At 41.8% G+C, this 17,336-nt stretch overlaps 1 protein-coding gene across 4 annotated transcripts in view; it reads right to left on the reverse strand.

The window, feature by feature from the left end:
* ARHGAP8 (Rho GTPase activating protein 8) overlaps positions 1 to 11,865 on the reverse strand; it is a 94,515-nt gene extending 82,650 nt beyond the window's left edge. Inside the window, exons 1-2 of one of the 4 annotated variants that reach the window (XM_040595382.1) lie at positions 11,526 to 11,629; positions 9,739 to 9,878 (exon numbers count right to left, since the gene is read on the reverse strand). The gene's annotated coding sequence lies outside the window, so the exon portion shown is untranslated. Of the gene's footprint in view, positions 1 to 9,738; positions 9,879 to 11,525 lie in introns of all 4 variants that reach the window. The other 3 variants (XM_040595383.1, XM_040595381.1, XM_040595384.1) reach the window with 3 other exon arrangements.
* Positions 11,866 to 17,336: the final 5,471 nt, after the last annotated feature.

A 17,336-nucleotide genomic window follows, 5' to 3' on the forward strand; every position in this document is an offset into this window, starting at 1 on the left:
CAGTAGCGTGCTGCCTGAAATGATGACTTATTAACTGGATTTTGCTATCAGATCTTTTCCATGCCTTAACAAAACTTCAAAAGAAATCTTGCTAGTTCCTTACTATCATGTAATATTACTTGCTGTCATTGCACCTGGTTTATTACCTTCCTCTCTCTAACTGCACCCCAAAACAAGCACATATTATCATCCTAAGAAAGAATCAAAATTTCTAACATCTGGAAAATAATAAATCCTATTTCCCACATAAGAAATCTAATACTGGTAACATATTGCAGGAATGACGCGTATTAGCCCATTAATCTCCATGAAACACAAGTAGAAGGCTCTTCAGAGGTATGTAACAACACTGGTATCCAGATCTTTTTGAACTTTCAAACATACATATGCTAATCACTACACAAATCTAAAGATACGAGTGCATCAATTGTGTACACACTTACTTAAACCTATGCTAACATCTAACAAGACCACATTATTTATTCATTAGTTTTCTCTGTCAGCACATCACAAAAATGGAAAACATACAGAAATTTTATATTACTTACATGTTGAAGTAGTCTTTAGTGTTTGCTAGTTATAGGCAAAAGTACTACTACAACAGAAGTGACAGGAAGGTCTGAATTTAAGCAAGCAAAGAGGCAAACAATGGTTTTTATTAAATCAAAGAATGCAGCAGGGTTAAAAAACAACTGGTAGGTTTTCAGGCACTCAAGACCTTCAGATGACCTGAAAAACAAGCATGCGCACCCAGCGACTTATCATATTATGCACCTTCCAACAATATACCCTTTGATATGTTTAATAAATATTTAATAAGCAGTATAGAAACATAAGAGTGCAGAGTTTGAGAAAAAAGCCAAAGGACAAGGATACTGCAAGCTGTGGAAAATGGCAAAGCCATATAGCAGAGGAAAAGAATATAGAAATTAGTCATTAATGCAATGATCAGAAGTAAATAAGGTTGTCAAGCGAGGCTCTTCTCCTCTAACCGCCACAATTAGAAATTTAACCTTTCAAATAAATCCCTAGATTTTCTGAATATTTATACCCCTTCCAAGGATGTGGACACACAATTTACCTCACCAGAAATGCTATGTAACTCACCTGCTTTACCCAACATGGTTGGCAAGAGAAACACTATTTCTTCAGACTGATACATGCTGTCTTTGTCCTAACTGTTGGCCATAATCAATAAACACCATATGAAACAGCCAGAATGAGTATTACTAAGCCAGCTTTATTTATTTATTATTTTACTTTTTTAGAAGCAGCTTAGATGCCAAGTCTTGGAAAGAACTCAAGGCCAGATGAAGAAGCCTTCCATTCTCTCAGAGGTTCAATTCAAATTATACAGCACCCATACACAAAAAAACCCAACAACAAACCACCAAAAAAGAAATCCAAACAAAAACCAACCTTGCACATTGCTTACCAGATTAGTTTTCAGGAACAGTGACACACTCAAGCATAAAACTTTAGGAATCTCATCAATGCAGCAGCACTTGATAGCATATTCTGCTTCCTTCCAAAAATGAAATTTTATCCTTTTCTTCACTTTTATTCATATATTAAGAACACACACACCTGTAAGTCACTTGTCATGCCTCAGTGTAAAATGGATACACAGCCCTATTAGGCCAAGATTGAGGAAAGCATTTGGGACAGTCAGAAAGCACCAGCCACAGGTATGCTCAACAGAAGTCCAGCTAAAATGAATTATGTGTTCAAGGTTTTCACGAATCAATGCCTCAAAGAAACGTTAGATGCTTGATTAATCAGGAAGCAGTTCTGCCACTCTTCACCTAATCAGATCGTGCCACTCTTACCTCGTGTTGAGATATATTTTGCTTCAAATTACTTTCACAGGTAGCAGGATTACAATGAAATCTGGTTCCACTCCCCCCAGCCATAGCTGCTAGAACCCCATCCTGCGCCCACCTGGTAGATACTCAGTGAAAATAAACGGCAGTCCTTGAGGAGCGTACTGTTCTGTGTCAGTAACGGTACGATAGCAGAGCTCTTTATGAGCTTCAGCTGGCAAGCGTCATTTGGGAGTAAAGTACTACTGCTTTTTCATCCAGTCTCTGGTACATGACTTCTAATGATTCCCCTCTTTCTTTTTTCATAGATTTAGTCAGGCTTCTCTAGGCTTTCATGAGGCTTCTTAAACATTAGTGTAAATTTTTCTCACCATCTGACTTTAAAATCCTCAGTAAGTTATCCCAAGGGCAGATAAGAATCATTTGGCTCTAGAGCCAATTTGTTCATACTTCCTCTGTGCTGGGAAAGAAAGAAGAGAAAGGAAATAATAAAGAAACTGAAAGGTGAATTTATAATAATCCCATTTATAATAATTGGGCCCTGCCACATTTATGGCAGGAACAAGAAGCTATTTTAACCATTCAAAGGCATCTCATAATTAAAATGACATTTCTGCGCATAAACATTTCCCTACTGTTGGTACAATTCAGAGCAAAGATAACTACAAGAAATTAAGGATAAGATTTTTCCCCAGTTTATTGTTTCTCTCTTTTAGTTGGTACTTGTAATGATTCCTAGTTGGTACCATTCTATATTTGGATATCTTCACAGACTTTTCAGTAAACCACCAGCTTATCTGCACGGGTCTTTTGCAGAAAGGAGAGAAGCCTTTTTTAAGCAATAGAAAAGTACGGGATGAGAAAGTTATTAGGTTGTCAGAGGGAATAAGAAATGCAACGTGTAAAGCTAATTACAGTTACCTAAAAACTACTAGCTTTCAGGTTCATATCAGTCATTGTTCTTTCTGTTTTGCTTGCAGCAAATCATTACATATTTATACATGGGACGTCAACAGGTTACAGTAAACAATCAGTGAGGCCACCACATCAGAACTAAATTTAAGACTCATAAAAGTGACCTATAATATCACTTGCATTTGTATAACACCAATACCCAATACTAGAAGCTCTACTTGCAAAGACCGCTGTTGAATCAAGCACAATTTCTCTTTTTTTCTTTTCATTTTTCCTGCAGTATTTTCCCTTGCAAGTCTTAATAACATAACTTTTATCCTGACTTGTAGGCTTCTGACTGCAAAGATAAGGTTACAACTGTGAGTTTGTCAAGTCTGCTTAATCCTTCTGTCAAACAAAACCGTACATATAGTAAGTCCAGATGTAGAGACAAACAAAGCTGCAAACGTAAACCACAACTTACTCTGCTACCTGAAGACTGTCACAAAAGAATTTTCCTACCATTAGGCAAGATCTGAAAACTGTTGCCAAATAAACAAGAAACAGCAGACATACTAGAGCAGACATACGATACTAAGCCTTCAGGCACTGGTTATTTCTGGCTTCAGAGTTTAACATGAAAACTTGCCTACAGGTTTAATGGCATTCATGCATACAGAGAACGAGATTGTGTGCCCAAGGAAATCACCACTGTAACTCACATTGAACTTGTAACTCACACTGTCCTTGACTGCATTAGAATAGGATTTCACTCCTGTGTTGTCAGGTATTCTCCTCCCAAGGACAAGATCATCGCTTATACTAAAAACTTTCTTCTGAGGAATTCAAGAATTTTCCGCCTTCCGCAGCAAGTCACCCCCACAGCATCTGGCTTCAGCAGGGGACTCACTAGCACCCCACTGTGAACACAATCTCAGCTAACATTCAACAAGTAGGTTGAAGCTGCCACTTCTCAACTTGTAAACCACAGTATGCAAACCCCATAAACCTAAACCAACAGAGTATTTTTCAGAAAAAGTGACTTTTTCATTCCTGCTTCATCCAACAGCTGACAATAAGCACTATATCCATGCAAAAGAGCGCAGTTATATCAAACCGAGATTTAAAGCTAAAGCTATCATGGTTTCCACGCTACCACATATTGAAGCTAGATATAAACGAGCTGCCAGGAGAGTCAGTATTCTCTGAAGCAACCGAGACCAGCCCTGAGTGCATAGGTTTTGTTCAAAGCCAGCTTTGTAGGGAACACACCAAATTTCTGAATTACGAACTCAAACCCAAGCTTCAAGCAAGTGGCTTCTCAAGCTTGGAGCAGCTTCCAGATGTGGAAGCTCCCATGACACTGCAGACTCCCATTAGTAACATTTAGCAGGAGAAAGAATGAGATTTAGAGGGAAAAAATGCCCATAAAACTCTTTTTCTTTTTTCATTGTTTCAATTCATTTATATATTTAGTATGTATAAAAACATGACAGGTTACTTCTATAGCAAACAAAATTTTTGTGCTTTTTCTGCCTTACGTGGTAAATTAAAATAGTGATAATAGTAAAGCTGGATGTGGAAAGTCTGTGAAGAGAAACACCTTAGTCTTTCCTGTTTCTTGTATGGCAAGTTATGTATTCTTCTGTAACAATTCAATGTCTTCTGAAAATAAGAATGGGCTCACTAGCTTTATGTTCTGGATCTTCTCTAGTTCTTAGTTATGTGATAAGAGATACCATGAAGTATTTCAAGATATAGCTTCCAATACACTGGTTTTTCAGTGTGCACATTATCATGCATTTATAGAACTTATATTCAGTAGTTTAACAAATGACTGGAATAGCTTTTCCTTAATGTTCAAGCAGAGGTTGCCCTATAGCTTTTTCGCTGGTAGGCAACTCAGTGGAAAATTTTTAGTAGACTTGTGTGTGTGTGTGTGCGCGTAAAGCAACAGAAGTTTGAGAGCACATCAGACAAAACAAAATTAGCGTAGGTTATAAGACATCAGGAGAATATTAAGAAGTGGATGTTTACAGAGATTCTTCATTGGAGACTGGGGGAAGAAGACCTATTTCCTTGTAAAACCTTGTAGCTTTCTCCCGTGCACCCCTTTACACACCTAGCCCAAGTCTGCCATTGTATTGGGTCTGGCTGAGCCCCGCAGCAGCCCTCAGAGTGCTGTGCTTGTATTGGTAGCTAGAAAGGGGGTGATAACACACCAGGGGTTTGAATACTGCTGAGCAGTGCTCACACAGCAGCAAGGCTGTGTCTTCCTCCTACCTCCTGCCTGCCAGGAGGCTGGGGGTGGGCAAGATCTTGGGAGGGGACACAGCCAGGACAGTTGACCCAAAGTGACCAGTGGGATATTCCATACCGTATGATGTCTGCTCAGATATAAAAGTTAAGAGAAAGGAGGGGGGGGGGGGGGGGGGGGGGGGCATTTATTATTAAGAGCATTTGTTTTCCAGTGCAACCGCTACATGAAGTAAAGCCCTGCTTCCCAGGAAGTGGAAAATAGTATCTTTTGTTTTCCTTTGCTTCCATATGCAAGACTTTTGTTATTGCTTCATTAAACTTTCTTTATCTTAACTCACAAGTGGTTTCTTCCTTCTTATTTCTCCTCCCTGTTCTGCTGAGAAGGGAAGTAATACAGCAGGTTGGTGGGTACCTGACATCCAGCCAAGGTCAACCCACCATACCCACGCTCATCCGTGTGAGCACGGGATGGCCAGCAAAATCCCCACTGAGGGCTACCATGAGGGCACACAAATGCCCGAAAACTCTGTAAGGAGTTTAAGGTTTAGTTTAATTTTGTTTTAACGTGTCTACCTGCAGAAACTTGGTATATGTTGTAACTTGTTACATGTTACCTTCATTGTGCTATGCAGTCAACATACGTCACAACATCAGAAAATGTCACTGTATGTCACAGAACAAGATTCCTGGTGAATGTTATTCTTGAAGCTCTGATGTTCAGCTTTATCACCACCATCCTGCAGCATCATGCAAAAGACAGCATATTCCCTGATGGTTGTGGGATCCATATAAAAGAGGAAGCCCAAAGTCTTCAGCAGGCTTAATTTCAAAGTCAGAAAAACCTAGTGAAATACAAGCACTGCACAGCACACAAAGTCAGCTATAGTCTTTGCTAAGAATTTACAGTTAAAAGAAATATTCCAAGAATATATTAATGTAAAAAAAGCATAAAAGATATCTTCAGAATGCATAAATCCAAGAAAAGCCCTTAAGGCATACACTGCTGAAGGGCAATGAGTTACACTGCTGGGAATTTTCTTTACTATGGACAGGATTGGTATCACAGCCTAGTTGGTACCACCTGAAACTTCCAAGTCTAAGACCTTATTTTCAGTTCTTCACAACTTTATCTGTGGGCTGAAATTTTCCACCCTCAAAAGCAGCACGTAAGATCAGAGTTCAGGAGGGGTTACTGAAAAGGCTAAGTGAAAGAAATGGGATTTGAACAAGATAAGAGAGAAGAGATGAGATAAGAGAGAACTTGAATGAGTCCCAACTGGGGATAATAAGCAGAGAAATCTTTGCCCACTGATGTAGCTTGTAATGAAACTCAAGATTGTTCTCTCACCTTTTTTATTTTTTTTTCTCCTATCAGCACATCAGCTGTTACATCCTCTTACATTGGCTGGTCTCAGAAATAGCAGCCTACAATTGGTATCAGTTATTCCATCACATCAAGCCACAGAAGTCCGTACAGCCAATCCTGAGATTCAGCCTTGATGATTACCTACAGTGGTGTCAATATGATATCCTATGACAGAATTACCATGTTTTTGAAAAATAAAAGTTTATTTATGGATCAAAAGCCACAGAGTATGTTACAAGAATATCAATGCACTTCCTTAGCTTTGCACGCAAACCTTTAGGAATGCCAGAGATGGGTTTGCCTCAGCAATGGGATTTCTAGGTCCCTGTGCATGTGCACAAAGAGAAACTTTTCATTACAGGCTCAGAACAGAATTATTTTTTTTTCCACATAATTCTGATTTCAGCTTCTGTACAGGACAGCATGCTCTGAAGAAGAATCATTCATTTCTACTGAGAAGCTGTCTTTCCTTCTTGTTAAGAAACATAGTAGACGTAGTCATAGCAGCAAGGCCTGCATCCAGGGAAGAGAAGAAGGGACCTAGCATGGATGATCTGGAATCCACTTTTGCTTCAGTTGCAACAATTTCCAATGAGATACTTTGAAGTTTTTGAACAAAATTCTTCTCTTAGATGATTTGAAGGCTACCTATGACTTTGCCAGGAGACAACATGCAAACAATATGAACAGAGCAGTTCCCTCAGGTCAGGAGAGCCAATCCTACCTTGCTGCCCTTGACTAACAGACCTGCCATGCTCCCTAAACTTTTGGAATGCCTTAAAACCTTGAAAAAAACAACTTAAAGGAATACCTATATATATTTGGTATTCCCCAAAACCATATATGCTTTGCTCTTCAAAGAATTAAGAACGCAGAGACTAGCCTGACATAAAGAATTGGCTTAAGAATAAAAGAAAACCGAGTACAGCCACCAGTCTACGGGAAAACTGAAGTAACAGCTGGAATTCAGTGCTGAGTGCCTGTCATTGGACACACAGTCCTCAGTTCTCAGAGGCACCTTCAGTACTGGGTATAGTAAATGGCAGTACTCACAGGATTCAAAATTTCTTACAAATGCACATCTTGGCCCATTGCATCCCATATTTGCATGATTAGAGGATTGTTATTTCTTACATGTTCGTCAGCTCATGCTACTTATTCCCCATCTGCAGTCACTGTCTGCATATGCTGTGAAAATTATTGTCATCATAGATCAAAGATTATGCCTCCAAAAGACAGAGCAAGCAGGATGAAAAAAACTCTCAAAGAATATGGATTGCATCAATATCATATAAAGTGAATTCAGTAATAAAGAATGAAAGATTCAGTAAGTATGAACAAAGTAAGACTTTCAGTACAAGCAGAGAAGAAATAATTTCTTCTTTAGTTTTTGTTCCTTCAAATATTCTTGTTTTTTAAACCAGATAATAAAAGTCAATGATTATATTTAGTTGTCTTTTAAAGATGCCTGATGTTTTATAACAAAAAAAGCTTATTTTAGTTAGGGTCAGGGAAAATTTGATGGTTCAACTAAGCCCCTCTTTAGAATACTGGTAATACTAACTGCCAGTCTCTCATTTGATGCAAAGAAAGCTTTTTTGGTAATTGTCTCCTTGAAAAAGCACCAACAGAGTTGTCAGTTTTTAAGCTGTCAGGCTCAAACAGTGTCTATATACAAAAGAATCTGTGCCTTATTATAGTAATATCCAGCCGTGTTGCTAAAATAAAGGTCTCTTGGCAATACAATTACTCTGCACTTTCATTCCTTTTCAGTCTTAGACATTGCTGATTCAAACCCTCCCATCATCAGTACTTTTACCCACATACTCTAAATATTTGTTTTGCTGTTTATTTGGGGTAGTGGGTGGTTGTTGGGGTTTTTTTGATGGGGGTGTTGTTTATTACAACTCGTAAGATTTTACATTTTCCAAATTTCCAATTTTTTTTCCTGTACTTATTTTGTCATTAGCATTTTGACACTGTCCCCCAGCCTAATTTTTCATCAAAAATTATGTGTGAGGGTTTTAATAACATAAATCCTAACCAGACCTCTTCATTCCTAGATACGAAATAACTGCTGCTTTTCTGCAGCTCAGCTGAGTTGATGAAGCCCAGGACATGCAAGAAAGGTGTCAGATACAAATGTAATCCCTTTTTCCTTCAAAAGCAAAGGGGTTCAAACCAGTGTGACTCCAAACCTTGTGTAACTCACAAGCAGGTCACACGTGGTTCCCACAGTCAGTATGTATCATTTGCCTGGGTTATGTTGGCGTGGAGGCTGGCAAGAAAGCTGAAACCCCAGCTGGGAGTTGGTGGATGGGGTGAGCAGCAAGAACTACTCAAACTGATGTTGGGGAGTGACTCCCTGGTAGCCTTGGCTGCTCCACCCACGCTTGAGCAGCAGCCTGCCTGGATTTCCTAATTTCCACCTCCCAGAGATGCACCCTACACCCTAGCCACAGCGAGATCTTGGACTGTGGTTTACATCATCTGCAGGGTGACAATCCTTAGCCTAGAGTTATAATGTTGTGTTAAGTCTCATTAAAATAAATAATTAAAAAAACCACAAAAAAATTTTGTCATTTTAATTAAAAAAAAGATTATAAATAAAATGGGAGTTATAGTTCCAATAACACAATGCTCACTGAACAATGACAATTCTGTTGTACCTGAATTTCAAAATGAAACCAATCCAGTCTGCACAGCATAAACATGGCTATACGACGCACAAACCCTTTACACTAAGGAGTGTTTTGACACTGAACAATTTATCTGAAAAAATCTGTTAAATTTAAAACTGATAAAAAACAATATCCGCATAAGTATGTAGAATACTCTGCTCAGTCACACAATGACTTCACAGCTCTCTCCATATTCTTAAAAAAAAAAAGCTTTAGAGTTCATAGGGGAGTACAAAAAATACTGTTTACGCATTTCCTCAGCAGTACTATTATTAAACATTTATTCAATCCAGAACAACTTTAAAAAACACAGTTTACATCTCCCAGTGTTAGAGCAGGAATTCAAAAGGTAAATAAACAATGAGGAAAACCACACAGGGAGCTCAGTTTCATTTTATTTAAAGTTAGTTCCACCTAGCATTACTGCTTATCTTTGTCTGAAGATACTGGAATAAGAAACTTGTGTAAAAGCCAACTTGAAAAAAAATTTTCTTTGGTTACAGAAACATCACTGGCTGACTCAGATCTATTCAGAGACCTTTCAGCAAACTGCCAGATTTGAGGCATGGTCTTTTAGGCAGCATACCAAAGGTCTAAAACACATCAAGGGGGGGGGGGGGGGGGGGGGGGGGAATAAAAATCACACTTAGATGCCCCAAAAGCAGGGGTCAGCCCTCCTCGGAAAAGGCTTTAGTGTCGGGAGAAAGGCTCCTACCTTCAATGTCTCTGACTACTGCTCCATGAGAAGCTTTACTCCTGCATCCAGCCACCTAGGTTGGACTTGCAGAAGTCAAAGACCAGGTGAAAAGAAGCACTCATTCAGCCTACAGACTGCTTAACAGGCCAACAGATTATCTGCTAAAAAGAAAAAAAAAAATAATATGCTAAAACCGCAACAAGGTCATCAACACAACATCCACCATCAAGGACAGGAAACTCCTGGCTGTGTGCTCAATTACCCTTGTGGGAAGGGAAAAGGCATCTAACCGGGAATGGGCCCTTCCCTTAGATTTCAGGGGAGCTGCTTACCTGCCCTGCAAGGGTCGGAATAGAGGCTTAGCCTCTTTTGTCTGCCCTAAAGGGTTTCGGTCCCTTGGTGGACTTCTACCACATGCATTTGGAAAGAGGGGGCTGGAGGGGAGGAATCGCAGGAATGCGAATGGCCGGGAACAAGAGGAACCGGTTCCAGCCTTTACTCCCAGCCTACCACAGCCTCCTCAGGAGTCAAACTGGCCGTAACTAAACCTTGTGCCACCTTTCTGCCTGGAAACTTACTACATAATATCAAGGATCACTCAGACATCTGGAAACGTCAGAACAAAAGTTTCATATGCACCATGAATTCAGCCCCTTGTGCACATGCACACTGGTAACAGATTTTAACTACATGCCAAATATATGATGCGGCGCATATAGAAAGAATGCTGGAAGTGAACTAACTCCATGTATCTATTACAATGGGGGTAAAGAGAAATTAATTTTCAAAGGACTGGCAACAAAGAGAAGGAAAGAAAACTAAAAGCACAGTATATCGATATATAGTTAGAGACGTTCTTCACGAGATATTTTACGGCTTATAATTATGGTATTGTATCTCAACATGCACAACTTCCAACACATTCAGTCAGCCACATAATGCTTACTGTAATCTTCAGCCCATTTTCTGCTTCTTCTGAGGTTTTGTACTGAAACGAGCTCCCATTCCGCAACACGGCTCACATGCAGAAACTTTCGGCTCACATGCAGAAACTTTTTGTACTACAAAGCTCTCACATCAAAGTCTCGGGATGGCCAGAAGAGTACAAATTCACCTACCTACCATCAAACCTGGCACATTATTTCACATACTCTGAACGTACAGAATCCTATTCAGTTGAGTCATACCCTTGTGCAAACAGCCACAAGACAGCTCTGACTGAGATGGAAGCACCGGTGTACAGTAACAACCTGATATAATATATAATATACACCTGCTACAGTACAAAGCTGTCTCTCGTTCCAACTCACTACTGCGGGAAGCAGCGCAGAGGCGAGCGCTGCGCAGAAGGGGCACAGGGAAAGCGGCCCGGCCCGGCCTGCCCGGGCACCCCCCGCGGGGGGAGCTGGCTCAGCCGGTACCCGACGGAGCCGAACGAGGCGGGGGGAACCCCAGCCCCCCCCCAGCTGGCTGCTTCGCCTTCGGGCAGGGCGCCTTCCCCCCAAAGGGCAGCACCGCAGCTCGGTACCACGAGAAGCTGCGCGCTCGGTTCGGCACGGACCCGTACGTACCGCGCGCAGCCCCGAGGCGCTCCCTGGAAGACACGCAGGGCCCCGCCTGGCTGCCCGCCGCCCCGACCCCCCCCCAGCCCACCCTTCAGCGAGTCTCTCGCCCCTCTCCCCCCGGGAAGCCCGGCTGCTTTCACCTTCCCTCGCCGGGAGGGAACCGCCGCCGGCTCCCGAGCACCGACAGCCCTGTGCCCCCTCCGCACCCCCGGGGCGGGCCGCCGGGCCGGCCTCACGTACCTGGCGGCGGCGGGCAGGCACCACAGGTGCTCCTCCCGGCCGAGACACGGCGTGCGGGCCGCGGCAGCACCGCCCCGGGGCCGGCCTCACCTGCGGGCGGCCGGAGGAGGGGCGAGGCCGGGGCTGGGGCGCCTCCAGCCCCCGGGAGGCCGCGGAGCGCGGGGGGCGGCTGTTGAGCCGCGCGGCGGCCGCCCTCGCCTCAGGCCCGGGGCGGGCCGGTGCCGGGCCCCGCTGGCCGCGAGGCGGGCGGCTGAGGGGCGGCGGGGGAGCCGAGGCGGGCGGGGGGCCGGGGGCTGGCGCGGCACCGCCGCTCTCCTCCCGCACAGGTACGGCGGGCTGGTGCAGCCCTCGGGGCCGACGCCGCTGGGTGCCCGATCGGGGCGCGGCCCCGCGCCCGCCCCGGCCTTTCGGTTTCGGTTCCCGCCGGTGGTTTGGGCTGGAGCCCGGAGAGCCGGGCCGGGGGGAAAGGGGGAACAACAGTGATGCAAAAGCGAGATGTGGAAATTGATCCCTTTTTACTGCCTCTTTATTGTTTAGGGGGAAAAATAAATTAGTTGGCACGTTGTCGAGCATCGCAATCTGACTGTGGCCGGGCTCGGCGCTGCGAACGTTGGGTGGCGTTCTCCATCTGCTCGCCAAGTGACCACTGTAATTTTCCAGTCTGTATATAAAAAAGACTGGCATTTATCCTTTTCGTGTACCTTTTTTTACAGATACGTGACATTATAGCTCCTCTAGCTCTCCCCGTGTCCCCATGCAGTTAGGAGAGGTCCGAGGTACCCATCATCTTCCTGACAAAAGACGCCAGATTGATCTTTTGTCCCACGGTTTCACCGGGATCATGCCATTTTCTTCATACTCCCTCTAAACTCACGGTAGGAAATTGTCATTCCCAGTAAAAGAGTGGGAAGTAAGCTGAGATAAATCAACGGGGCGGGAGGAAGGGCAAAAACACAATCAGAGGCACAAGGACAGTGCCTCACTGAGTCACAAATCGCTGGATGCTTCCCCTGCTCTGGGAAAATTCTGCCAGGCCCACCTTCCCTGGCTTCTGCTGGTGACCACTGTCAGAAAAAGGGGCTACAGGACATGGAGCCTGACCTGGTGCGACTGCCCTTTGCGCTGCCCGTTCCAAACAGAAATTGGCGCACTGTGGACTCATTCCTGCTTCTGAGGGATTAGTTCATGCAATATCTTTTCTTTCTTCTCTTCATCTGGAGAAGCCTCCTCCTCACCCCGCTTTACTAAAATTAATAGGAATTTCTGCTAAGTGCACAACTTTGTATTTCCACTATTAAATTGCATGTCATTTCTCTTTCTCCTGTCCGCAGACTCATCCAATTCTTTCCACAGGGTATTCCAATCCTTTTCTGTTATAACAGCAGGTCTTAGGTTTATGCCATCAGCAAATTTCATTAGCACACTCATGTTTTTTGTGCCAAGGTCACTAATAAAATTTTAACTAAGATTAGTTCTGAGATCAGTCCCTATGGAACTGCATTAGTAACCTCCTTCCATCTAGAGTTTCCTTTTCAGCTCACACTATTGTCCTTACTTTTCATTTCTTACATTCATCCACATCTCTCCATCTTAATTAATATTTTCTCGCATGGCATCCTCTCAAATGTTTTATTGAAGTCCAGATAGATTTGATCTACGGTATTTTCATTGTTTGAGAAAATGATTTATCAGACAAAGATATTGGCTTAGTCTGCTATGTTCTATCTTTGGTGAAGTCCTGCTGCATTTTAACTAGTTTTTGCTATACTTCCACATCTTTAATTAGTTTTTCCTTCAACGTTTGTTCTAAAGCTTTGTGTACTAATGAGGTCAGATAAAAGAGCCTGTAGTTGCTTGGATCAGTTCATTTTCTTACCAAGTACCACACAGAAGTCTGTAGACTTTTCAGCCTTTCCTAGGCTGCTGTGGCCACTAGATCTGATCTGAAATTAAGGCACAGCATGCCTGTGATGGATTTTAGACTAACCCCTCAGGCTGAGAGAGCCAAATGTCGTATTTTTTTACTTCACATCCCACCTTCCAGCTTTCTTCTGCAAAACCGTGCATTCAGATTGCTTGGTTCCCAGATTTACTGACAGTCATGCCTTTGAGATTTTATGTATGCAACCTGAATGCTCTGGCATTGCTCTGCATATACTTCTTTTTCATTTCAAATACATTTATTTATGTTTGTATTTTTGTTGTATTAACATTTTACCTGCAGCCCAAAAAGAACAGTTGAAGGAACGCTGCTTCCACTTTCCACTTTATGAACATGTCCAGTCAATGGATTTGGAATAAATCTTACTATTTTAGAACAATATCACTTTGCTCATCTCCAGTTGCAGCCAACTGCCACCTCAAAATGAGATGTAGAACTGAAGCTTATGGGTGAATAAAGTGTTATGTTTATCCTACAGAACCCAGAGAGAGATTTCTCTCTAGCATTAGTTTGGTCTTAAAAGGGACCTTTCCATGAATGTTGCCACTCCCTTAATTAGCTCCCAATTGATACAAGACTCCAGGCTGCTTTCTTCCAGATGGAGAAGACCATGGTGAGGTCTTTGCTGAGAGTGACATTTAATTCCTTGGAGAGTAACAAAAATGGGAGGGGAGGAAAGCAAGTCCAGGGCTATAGCTGGACCACCATACTTCCATGTCCTTCAGCCAGCATGAAACTCTTCCCTGTTTACCTTAGCCCCTCTGCTTCCTTTTGCATGTCGGAACAAACAGGTTGTTTAGAGACAGCTTTACACAGACCCTGTCCTGTGGCACTGAGCTGAGTTTGTAAAAGATTATTTAGACATTTGGAAAAGATGGAAAGATCGACAGAAACAGCAAGGTTATATTTTTGAGTAAGGCTGAGATATCTCACTAGGAGAAGCTTAATATGTCATGCAATATTTTATTTTTTTTTTTCAAAATAAGAAAGTGCTATATAGGAATATATATAGGAAAGTGTACCTAGTTTGACTCCAATGTGTGTATATATTGTAGCCTTTCATTTCATATGAACCAGAACCAAATGTGTGTTATCTGTCTTCTCTAAATCTGTTATTTATATGCAGGTTCGCTTAAGGAACATAGTTCACTATTGTTAAAATTTGCTTTAGAGAGAGTTGCAAATGAGAGCCCTGTAACATAAAATGACTTAATATGGGGCACTGTGTCTTTTTATGATGTATAATATATCAGTAACCACGATGAATGCAACATAAATACATAAATTCAGTGGAACCTCCAGCATTCTTTCAATGCATCTCTAATTACTAAAATGGCAGTGCAGTACTACTGTACGGATAATAAAGCAAAAACATTAATTTAAAGGTGAGAAGAAATTCCTGTTACACCACTTAAAGTAAAAAACAATATACGTCAATAAAAAAGAATTGCTTAGTTTCTGGTTTTGTTTCCATAATGCTTCCCCCATTCAGGGAACTTGTCAGAGCCTTTCATTGCTACAAAATAGAATTGAGCGCTGAAGGAAAGCTGCGAATCGAAAGCAAGATTTAAGGGACTGAAGAGCTGTTTGAATTTTGTTTTTCGCCTCCACTGCTTTCACACAAGTTTATGAACTCGCAGTTGGATTTCCTCAAACAGGAAGTTCCACAGTAATTATCATTAATGAGCTGTGGTGATAGCAGTCCCCTGAATCCACAGGGTCTTTTCAGTCATTCTTTTTAGAGGAAATAGAGGCTGATGTGGGCCAAATCCTCATTTGCTGGGTTAGTGTCACTGAATCTAGCAGCAAAACAATTTACTCTGGCAAGTCGTCCATACTCTTGTTTCAAACAAGCTTATTAGGAGGCATAGAATAACTCGAAGAGCAGTGTGGTATGACCCCCAAGTACTACTGAAGCACTGCTGTACAAACACATCTGTTGCTTTAGTAGATAATGTAAACAAAAAGCAAAGTGAGCCTGGCTGGTAATTCCTGAAGGGCAGAGATAAGTAAGGATCAATGGAGAAAGATTACAGATATGGATTTTTCTGAGAAATATCTTTTGCAACCACAGGCTTCGGAAAGCAGCATACTGGCCCCAGGCAGTGGTCCACTGACCCAAGGGCCTGCCTCTCAATGCGTACCACGTGTCAAAGACACACACTTTCTAGGAGGAAGACATTACAAAACCTCTCCCTCATGAAGATTTAAATGGAATCCGTAAAAGATCTAGTCTTCAACCAACGTGTGACATTTAAATCCCTTTCTTAATTTTTAATAACTGGTGAACAATCTCCAAATCAAGTCCTTTTCATCATTTTCATCAGCCCTTGTCCAGAAACCTGTTCATGAGTTTCTTACTACCTCATGTTTGACATCTACCCAAATTACTTGTAAGGTGATGACTTAAACTTTGCTTTCCAACATGAGTTCATTAATCAGAATTTGTTCCTAAGTTATGGACCAAGAAGAACTGGCTTGTTTCAGGTCATGCACTGCTTTGATCTGAACTTCTACCAAAGCTTTGCATCAATTTGCATCAACAGCTCCCTCTCAATAAGCACAACTTAGAAATGTGGCTGTGAGTGCATTTTCTGTGTAAAAGGACATTATTGTCATCAGAACAGAACGGAGAACAGAGTTCTTCCTAAATCAGTTTCCAATGCAAATAAACCAGCAAAGTGTAGAATCGGCACATATGGCAGTAGATTTTTATTAATTGGTTAACAGCTCCAGTAACATAGATGCCTACACATCAAAGTCATGTAAACAGAGCTCAATCACCATATGGAACTAGACCAAGATGATAATGGGCAACAAAGCAAGACAATCCTATTCATGTTCCATATGGCTTCTGTTGACTTCTATCTATTACGCTGAAACTTCTCTGTACACTCTTATGGAGTGTTGTGTTTTGCTTTTCAAAATGGATGTATGAAATTAGGAATCCAATTGTGCAATCAATGGCCCCAAAATAAAGAAGGTATATAAAAAGAACTTAAAAAGGATTTTTTTTAATATGCATTTTTTCTGTATCGGTGTCATGCTTGCTTGAACCCTATTTAATTTTTTTCTATTTGATGAAGAAGGTTAAGCTAAATCTCATGCCACTACCAGGAAAGCTCCTTCTACACTAATGAAATGGGTCCTTTTGTTATAGCACAACTATTGCAATATTGTACCTTAGGAGAGAAACACAAAGGCTGCTAGCAGCAAATACAAGCAAAGGTACCTATTTACACATTCCTTTATCTGCTCCATTCCAAGTGTATAGTACAACGTAGATTATTTTCCTTTCTAGCAAGACAAATGGACATAGATTCTTATTCCACAGTGAAAGGGATAGAAAGACATAGATACTTTGAGGAATTCACTTGGGAGAAACAAATCACTGTTGTGAAGAACCTGATGCTTTTCCTGCTTTCAGCTTGAACATATACATCATTTGGAGCTAATAATTAACAGTTTGGATTTTACAGACCGATGTGCTAAGTACACCTTTTGAAAATCAGACATAGAAGATGGCCCTTGCAGAGTGAATTGCCAATGCAATGTAAGTGCTTTTACAAATGATGTGGGGGTACAATCAAAGCACAGTGTCTTTCAGGTCCAAGACTCAGTGGGTAGGGGGAAGAGATGAAGTGAAAGCAGAAAAAAGACACTTCCATCTAGTGGAAGCTTTTTTTTTTAACAGCTGATTCAGAACTGTCTGCAATTTTAACAGCGAGTTCAGTCTAGCAACCACCACTCACAGAGCTTCTGTATATCACAACATGTAACTTCAGATTGGGATGCTCCACTGATACACGGTCCAGCCTCAAACCACTTTCTTACCTTCCCTGGCATGCTCTAAACTCCTATTAAGCATC

Source organism: Falco naumanni, chromosome 5 (assembly GCF_017639655.2).
Source record: "Falco naumanni isolate bFalNau1 chromosome 5, bFalNau1.pat, whole genome shotgun sequence".
NCBI classification, from domain to species: domain Eukaryota; kingdom Metazoa; phylum Chordata; class Aves; order Falconiformes; family Falconidae; genus Falco; species Falco naumanni.